This window comes from Ranitomeya variabilis, chromosome 7 (assembly GCF_051348905.1).
Source record: "Ranitomeya variabilis isolate aRanVar5 chromosome 7, aRanVar5.hap1, whole genome shotgun sequence".
Lineage (NCBI taxonomy): Eukaryota > Metazoa > Chordata > Amphibia > Anura > Dendrobatidae > Ranitomeya > Ranitomeya variabilis.
In genome coordinates, this window is record NC_135238.1 from 119,791,162 (window position 1) to 119,800,401 (window position 9,240).

The window sequence follows — 9,240 nt, forward strand, 5'->3', positions numbered from 1 at the left end:
TCTAATATTGATGGACAGACTTTAAGCAGGCTGCATGGTATTTCTTGCCCATGGCAGCTGACTAAAAATGAAATATATTATTTTACCACTTCCCATCCTAGAGTATAATAGTATATCTTGCATCTTGTGGCCTCATATAGAGCGGGCTCAAGAGCCAGACCTGCAGCAAATCTGGCAGTGTCATACAGATGGCATCTGTCTGTTACGGCAGTGACCGGAGCTCAGGCTGAACGCTGCCGTCTTAACCATTTAAATGCTGCTGTTAATCTCTAACAAACTTGTATGAATGCAGCGATTTCTGATGCGCGCACATCAGTTCCCATCTGCCCACCATGACATGATAATCCGGGTGCTGACAGGTTCACAAAGTCCTATTACTTCCATCTTACTCCTCCCGTGAAGCCCAGCTGGGGAACATCATTTCCACTATATACTGCGATACTTTAGTTTTTAGTCTCTTGAAGCTGTGATTATTTCATTATTTAATACTAAAAAAATAAAGTAAAAAAATGTTTTTAATCACCCCCCCCCCCTTTCCCTGGTAAAAATCAAAGAATAAAAAAAATCATATTTGGTATCACCTTATTGTTAAAGTCCAATCTATCAAAATATAAAATTAATTTACATAATTGTTAACTATGTGAAAAGTAGGTCGATTCTGCAGAATTCAAGTGTTTCAGTCTTCACACCTCCCTAAAAAATGCAGTATAAAGCTATCAACACATCGTCTGTATGCCAAATTGCTATCAAATCAAAACATTAGCTCAGTGTGGAAAAAAATGGAATTAATGTACTCGTACTGACCGCTAAAATCACATGAATGGTGTCATTCAAAAATTGAACTTTTTTAGCAAAATACAAGCCCTCACACAGCAATGCTAGCAAAAATATATAAAAAAGTGGAAGGAGAGGGAAAAATTAAAGGGAATCTGTCAGTAGGTCACCCATCTATATGAGCATGTAGGTCATAGGATGCTGAATAAAATGATGCCTTGATTTTTGCCATCTGATGTCTTATTCCAGAGAAATCCACTTGTTTTTTAATATGTAAATGCCTCCTTCATTTAAAATGAGCTCTGGAGGCAGATTCTCAGGGAGATCTATGGTATGTCTTGACCATAGATCTTAACATCTCATTTACAGATTAAGGGCTGTCCCACACGTCCAGATAATTCCGGTACCGGAAAAAATCGGTACCGGAGTTATCCGTGTCCGTGTGCCCGTGAGCTCACGTAGGCCATACGTGCGGCACACGTGTGCCGCCCGTGTGCCGAGTGGGTACCACACGGAGCGTGCAGGAGACAGCGCTAAAGTTTAGCGCTGTCCCCTGCATCGTGCTGAAGCCGCGATTCATATCTTCTGTGCAGCAGCGTTTGCTGCATAGAAGATATGAATAATAGTGTTTAAAAGAAAGATCTATCTGTCCGCCGCCCTCCCACCCTCTGTGCGCCCCCCCGCTGTTCTGAAAATACTCACTGCTTCCCTCATTGGCTGTCGCTGCTTCCTGTCCTGGCAGCCCCTTCTACTGTATGCGGTCACGTGGGGCCGCTCATTTACAGTCATGAATAGGCGGCTCCACCCCTATGAGTGATTTTTATCACCTAGCATCTGAAAGATATCTGATTTGACTTGCGTATGCGACCTGATTGCAATGCGACTCTAACATGAGCTTTTACATATATGTTTATACCCTGGCAAAGGTGGTTAATACCCATGGAGCTTCCTAGGCTATTAATATCAAATCACAGCAGTATACTTAACCAGTAAAGACTATTAAAATGGGGGCCTCCAAAAATGACGTAGGGTCCCCCCTATAATTTATAACAAGCAAAGGCTTGGCAGACAGCTGTGGGATGATATTAATAGGCTAGGAAGGGGCCATGAATTTTGTCCCTGTCCCAGACTAAAAATATCAGCTCTCAGCCACTGCTGAAAGGCACATCTACAAGATGCCCCAATTCTGGCGCTTAGCCTCACTCTTCCCACTTTCCCTTGTGCGTTGGCAAATGAGGTGATGGTATTGGGGTTGACGTCAGCTTTGCATTGACAGTTTACATCAAGCCCTGAGGTTAGTAATGGAGAGGCGTCTATAAAACGCGCCCATTACTAACCCCATAGTCAAAAATGTCAAAAAAAATTACACCCAGAAAATAGTCCTTTATTGGGAAAAATGACAGACTGCTTTACTGAATTAAAATTAACCAAGAACACTTAAAATAGTTTTAATGCCCAATCCATTGAAACCTATGTCCCATGTAAAAAAAATAAATAAATAAAGCAACATCATACTCGCCTGACCCTGATGTGAAGATAATTCATTTGTTCAAAGACGCATCTAGGTCTTCTACATCTGAATTATTGCATGATGAGCCGGCCGTCCAGCACAGACACAGAGCTGCGCAAGCACGCTCCGCTCCGTGTCTCGCAGTGACGTGATAAAGTTGAGTGGAGTTATATCCAATCCAGTTCCAGCATCCTCCCCTGACGAAGCCGTCCGTGTAACGGCGACACGCGTTGAGTCTCTTCCCCACGCTGACTCCTGTCCTTTGGCGCTTGGTCCCCCTGGTGGCCTTTTGCTTCATTGTCCTTGTTTGTTCTACATGGCTGGACCTAGGACCCGGATGTATTCTCTCTGAATATGGTAACTGTATTGCCAAATTGAGGCATTTCTGTGGATCCGTACTTTTTTCCACACAGTCCCAGGTCTTACACCGTTGTTTCATATTGGCAGCCGGTTCTGGCTATCAGCATATAGTGTTCTGTACACCTTTACTGCAACACATGGTTCACTTGCTGTTGTTGGACAAACAAACTTCTTCTATCTAGAGGCATTGTCTACATCTTTAACCCCCGGGGGGTTCTTCTGTACTGAATACGCCGCATGTTATTTGGTCACATGTGCCTTATTGATGATTTGGTCATGTAAGATATTGTTATTATATAGTATTTTGGACATGTGCCTTTATTAATCAGTGTCATTCTGGCAGGTCAGTGTGGGGATTTTGGTACAATATCATTTTTAATTGTTTTTATTGGTACATCAATAAAAGTTTGCCTTTTATATCTTCACATTTTCTTAGTGGTGTGCAATCGTGTAGAGTGGTGCTTTTTCTTCCTTTATGATTTTGTCGTGTCGTGTCGACTGGTAGTGCGCTGGTATTTTTGCATTACAATGAGTTATATCCAATGAACTCCTTTCACCTCCTCATGTCACCGCAGGCCTGAGAAAGTTCTCACGCTTGCGGTGCCGTCAGACAGGTCATCGGAGTACAGAGCCACTGAACTCCGGTCGTCTCAATGACGTCAGCGTGAGTGCTGTTAGAACTTTTCACACGGCGCTGATGTAATTGAGGTGAAAGGAGTTCATCGGCTCTGAACTCTGATGACCTTTCTGACGGCACCGCGAGCGTGAGAACTTTCTCTGGCTCGCAGTGACGTCCGGGAGGGGAAAGGAGTTCATTGGATATGAACTCCGCTCAACTTTATCACGTCATCACGAGTCACTGAGCTGCGTGTGTTTGCGTGCAGATTTCCTACTGTTAATGTGCAACAATACATAGTGTAGTGCAAGTGGAAAAACATATTTTCAGATTTAAGAGTCTTGTACAGAACCTTTTAGCTTTGGTCACAGATTTCTTTTGGATGGCCCTGCACTTTACCAGTTAGTTTATTACTGGAAACCTTTGTAAAACTTGCTTTAAATTTGTCTGTCAAACGGGTATTTTCAGAATCCAATAATATCCTCCATGACTTACAATTGTTCATAAGATAAATCTTTACATCAAATACCCTTTTCTTTCAGCCTAACGTATATGTGCAGAGCGGGCTCTATAAGAACAGATGACAAATGCATTGTGTTAAAAGTAAGTTAAGTTTTCTACAGGATCTTTTAAATGGTGGCAGATTGGTGAGAATAAAATTCATCCTTTGACAAAGTTGTGTAGACACAACTTTATTTGTCCGCCTGAAAAAAAACTGATTTAAACTTGATCCATTTTTTTTAACATTAAAGTCTATGGAAAATGGACCCGTTAATGAACCATCTGTTCTCCTCCCATTTAAAGGATCTGTTCTTTGCTTAGTGGATCAGTTTCATATGGATGAATAGTACAATATATGTAAAATATTTATTTTTCCCCCTCCAGTAAGCACAAAAATGGATCTTTTCCAAAAGGGAGAAACATGGATCACTATTTAACCGATCAGTTTTCCACAGACTTCAATGTTAAAAAATAAATAAATGGATCCAGCTGAAATCATTTTTTTTCAGACTGACAGATGTCTGTTTAACTTTTTTTTGTGAACGGATTGTTGCTGCATCAGTTCTAAAAGCTGATTACATAGAATCCTAGAATGTTATAGTTGGGAGGGACCTCCAGGGTCATCGTGTCCAACTTCCTGCTCAATGCAGGTTTCACTAAACCATCTCAGGCAGATGTCTGTTCCATTGAAGGAGAACTCACCACCTCTTGTGACATGTGAACTTGCTCTAAGTGACACATCGTTGAAATCAGTGTCTCAGCCAATAGTAAAAACCTGCTGATAGATTGCCTTTAATTAATGTAAATTTTAAGTTCTAAAATTACTGAAAAAGATGTTTTGCTAAAAACCAGCAAAATTCTTTCAAAATCTTTCAGACTCTTCCCTGTTTGGTACGAATGTGCAGCAAAGAACGTCTTCTGGAGGAGAGAGTGGAAGGAGCAGAAACTCTCGCATATCTCATTGAGCCTGATGTGGAGCTGCAGCGGATCGCAAGCATTACAGACCATCTCATCTCCATGCTGGCCGACTACTTTAAGTACCCAAGCTCCGTTAGTGCCATCACTGATATCAAGAGGGTGTGTATGGTCCTAGTTTTCAAGTGAACTGTCTGCACAATACAAACATATGTATTAATTGTTTACATCAACCGTTTACACACCTAGAACAATCCCTGTCCATATCCCCTATGGGGAACACTGGGACACCATGTATTACTCATTTCAATGGCCCCCATGTAATACCACATTTGTTCTGAAATCGGCTGCTCCGGTAGAAATGTGCAGCCGCCTGAACATCCCGCAGTGGTAACCACTGATCTCCAGGGATTTCATTTGCTGGACTCTCCAATGGAGCGCCTGTTGGATAAGTGGTGGTCTGCAGGAGACCACCCTTATGCTCTTCTGTATATTAGCAACAAATCTTGCTCCAGTGCATCTACTATAAAAAATAATCCATATTTGCAAACAGTTTGTGTAAATACACACTTATCGAAACTGTCTAATTCTTAGTGTGTGCCACATTTATCACAGTGGTTAGTGTGGTTTTATAAAACTTATGTACTTTTTTAGACTTTAAAGGGCCACTGTCACCCTTCCAGCCATTATAAACTAAAAGAGCCACCTTGTGCAGCAGTAATGCTGCATTCTAACAAGGTGGCTCTTTTAGTTTTAGGTTCAAGTATACCCCAAATAAAGCATTTTTATACTTAGCCACAATTCCTGTCTCTAGCCAGGGAGGCGGGTCCTCACTCCCCAGCTTGGCCAGCTCCTCTGCTGTCACTCCTGCTGTCACTCTGCTGTCCCCCCCCCCCAGCGCTGTTATCTTTCAAAACTGGCGCCTGCGCTGTGTACTGGTGTCCTGCGCAGACGCAGTAAGCTCAGAATATTCCGTGTAATGGCTGATACCAGAGAACAAAAGACATCCACAGAACACCAGGATGGATCTGCTGCACAGCAAATAGCTGTAGGACCTGCGATGATGTCACTGCCATGTGACTGCCCTAATCACATGGCAGTGACATCATCGCAGGTCCTACAGCTATTTGCTGTGCAGCAGATCCATCCTGGTGTTCTGTGGATGTCTTTTGTTCTCTGGTATCAGCCATTACACGGAATATTCTGAGCTTACTGCGTCTGCGCAGGACACCAGTACACAGCGCAGGCGCCAGTTTTGAAAGATAACAGCGCTGGGGGGGGGGGGGACAGCAGAGTGACAGCAGGAGTGACAGCAGAGGAGCTGGCCAAGCTGGGGAGTGAGGACCCGCCTCCCTGTCTAGAGACAGGAATTGTGGCTAAGTATAAAAACGCTTTATTTGGGGTATACTTGAACCTAAAACTAAAAGAGCCACCTTGTTAGAATGCAGCATTACTGCTGCACAAGGTGGCTCTTTTAGTTTATAACGGCTGGAGGGGGGTGACAGTGGCCCTTTAAAGTGTAAGTTCACACTACATGATTGGTTAACTAATTTTTTGCCAACAATTTTTTTTTATTTGATATTTGGTGGCTAGTGCTTCAATGTAGGCCAAGCCCCTATCACTGTTAACCATGCTGTTTTTCATCAAGTCAGTAGACTTGGGGTCCCTCTTGCCAGCTAAGTGCAAGGAAAAAAAGTAGGTTTTGGTGCAGATTGTGCCAGAATTCTGTTGCTTCATAAATCCCCCCTTTGTCTCATCTCGTTCTACACCCAAATTATAGCCCTGCAGCAAAAAGCCGGGGTCTGTTGGAAGAGACTAGCAAAATGTCTCCTGAATCTGACTATATACGGATTTTCGCCCCCCATAATCTAACAACGGAAACTGGTGTGTAGGCTACACACAATTGTATTTTTGATCAAAACTATTTTCAAAGTGAGTGCGTTTTTACTATGCACTGGAGTAATAAAATGTTTAAAGGGGCTGTCCACTACTCTTATAACCCCTTCTCAATCACCATGTACCCCCCCCTTATAAAATAACAGCTATACTGTACAGCTATACTCCCCTGTAGTGCGATCGTTGTCAGTACTGGCTCTCCTGGAGCGCCCCAGAGGAAGTAAGTGAACAGCAGCAGTTCTCACTTCCTTCAAATGTCTTATTTGTCCGAAGGAGAGTTAAGCGGGTGCTGATCGGCTGCAAGGTCACAAGAGATAACCATGTCACATGTGCCCTTGAAGAGCCAGAGCTGGAATGGCATCAGAGGGGAGTATAAGTGTTATTACATTGCTTGGGACAGCCATAGTAATTGAGAAGGGAATTTCTGAGCAGTAAACAATCCCTTTAAGCACGTTGTAGGACATTTTTAATTGCAGTTATGCCAGAAAATGGCACAAAAAAGTGCAAATTATGGTGCATTCCATATTAAAGGTATGATTTGCAAGTTTTGTTTTTCACTGCTCACGCCATTTATCAAAAAAATTTAAAATAAAATAAAAAAATCAGGGTTTAGTGGAAGAGAGGAGGGCCAATGATTATCTTCTCAATGTAGAAGACCAGAGACTCATTGTGATGCCCCTCTAATCCCTCCATTGAGGCAGAGGGAGCAATTTGATTTCTCTGACACTTCACTTCCCTTTTACCTTATCATTGGCATTGGCATAGACCGGGAATTGTTTACAAGGCAATTTCCTTATATACAGGAGGAGGGTTGCCAATACGTAATTCAATGGATAAATATATCACCTAGCCATTTTCCAGTATCGGAATCCCCTGTACCCCGTCTGTAGTTTGTTTTACATGAAATAACTGTGTTGTGGTCACCTTCCCGGGTCTAGCTGTCAGTCTTCACCGCTGCTTTAATTCTCTGTTATTATCTGCCTCCATGATTATTAAATCAATTATTAAAGCCAATCAGTGAGCTGAGCGTCTCACGCCGTTAACTTGAGCAGAGCTGCTGAGCTCACTGATTAGCTGCAGCGCTGGAGACGTATGTCAGAACTGCAAACAATGACATATACTAGGCGCTGCAGGAGAGACACGGCGCTGGACACCGGGAAGGGCAAGTAAAGTACAAGTTTAGGATAGAACTTTTTAAGAATTGGAGTCTAATTGTTCCTGTAAGCCCATGGGCTGCACGAGCTTCCATGAATTACTCCTACCATGAATATATAAAAGGTGTGAGCGGCGGAGCAGTTCACAAAGACATTACAAGTAGTTTACAGTAAGGCACTAGATGTATCATCATGTTCCACCGTTTGCAGAGGTTTTTGCTTATTTGTGCTTGTATGTTTAGACTGCAGTGCATAGAGGGTACTCTTTAGTCCCTGGGTTTCCGCTCAGTAGTCAGCACAAACCTGTTCTCTTTCCCCCCTCTTCTTTCCCGGGTGTTTTACAGCACCATGAAACAGAGCAATCTGACACTGAGGACACAGACTCCAGAGGGGCTATAGAGGAATCCCAGTGCACTGCAGCTTTTGTAACCTTTCCACTGTCACAAATGACCCAGCAAACACAACTTGTCTCACCACCGACTTCCGATGAAAAGGTAAGTATGTGTTATTTGTACAGTGTGCTAGGTAGGTGCTTGAGGGTATGTGGCATCATTGCAGCTGTAGTATAAACGATCATCAGAAAAAGCAAAAGTTAACGTCCATTAAAATCTACTGCTTCGCTATGGTCACCAGTCGGTGAAGAATAGGCTTTTATCTATGGCATATTGTGCACTGCAGGTACCAGACAATGCATTGTGGTAAATTGTAAGACTACTTTTCCTTAGTTTCATATTTATAGATAATGAGATCTTGAGTGTTTTTATTAAGTCTTACCCTGTAGCCTGTCTGCTTTAGGTTCACTTTAAAGTAAAGCTCCACTTGTCAACCACCATTTGGTATAAATAATGAAACAAGCAATTTAATATAATAACAATTTAGGCTTCACTCAGTGCACATCGCAACTTGCATTTCCATTTTGTTATTGGCTTTGTAGGCAGTCATATACAAGAAGCTGCGTATGTTGGGGTTCCCCACCCCCAAAGTTATTAAAAAGTGCAGAACACTGTTTATCGATATAAGTGCATATAAAATATGTATATAGGCATACATCTACTGAAGTCAGTCCATATTGGCATGGTTTTTGTTTATGTACTTGACCAGTTTTGTTTTGTTGGAATGGTTGCAAAAGAAAGCTTTCCGCTATAGAGCAAGGCATGTGGCACCTTTCCTTCATGCTCAGTCTGGCTATAGTTGGGAGGTCATTAAAATGAGTTGAGCAGAGCACTTTGGGATTTGTAGTTTAACGACAGAGATTAAAGTGATCTATTTCAAGAAAAGAACGTGTTAATGGTATTAAGTATTTAACACTTACCTTTTTATTATTATCTTGTATTAAAGAAAATGGAGCTGCGCTTTAAAGAGGACCTTTCACAAAATTTTTCATTGTGTCTACATTTTTGTCATGCTTGTAGTTGGAATGGACACACACTATAAAAGGAGCTGCAAAGCAGAAAATAGGTGTTAATATATATATATTTTTTAAAATCCATAAGGGCAGTACCAGAGAGATTTCA

General features: G+C 42.1%; 1 long non-coding RNA gene across 1 annotated transcript; it reads left to right on the forward strand.

Moving 5' to 3' along the window:
* The first annotated feature begins 3,801 nt into the window (after positions 1-3,801).
* Positions 3,802-8,146, forward strand: LOC143785417 (uncharacterized). Its single transcript, XR_013217982.1, has 3 exons — positions 3,802-3,863; positions 4,638-4,838; positions 8,071-8,146. It is a non-coding gene; the product is annotated as an uncharacterized LOC143785417 (long non-coding RNA).
* Positions 8,147-9,240: the final 1,094 nt, after the last annotated feature.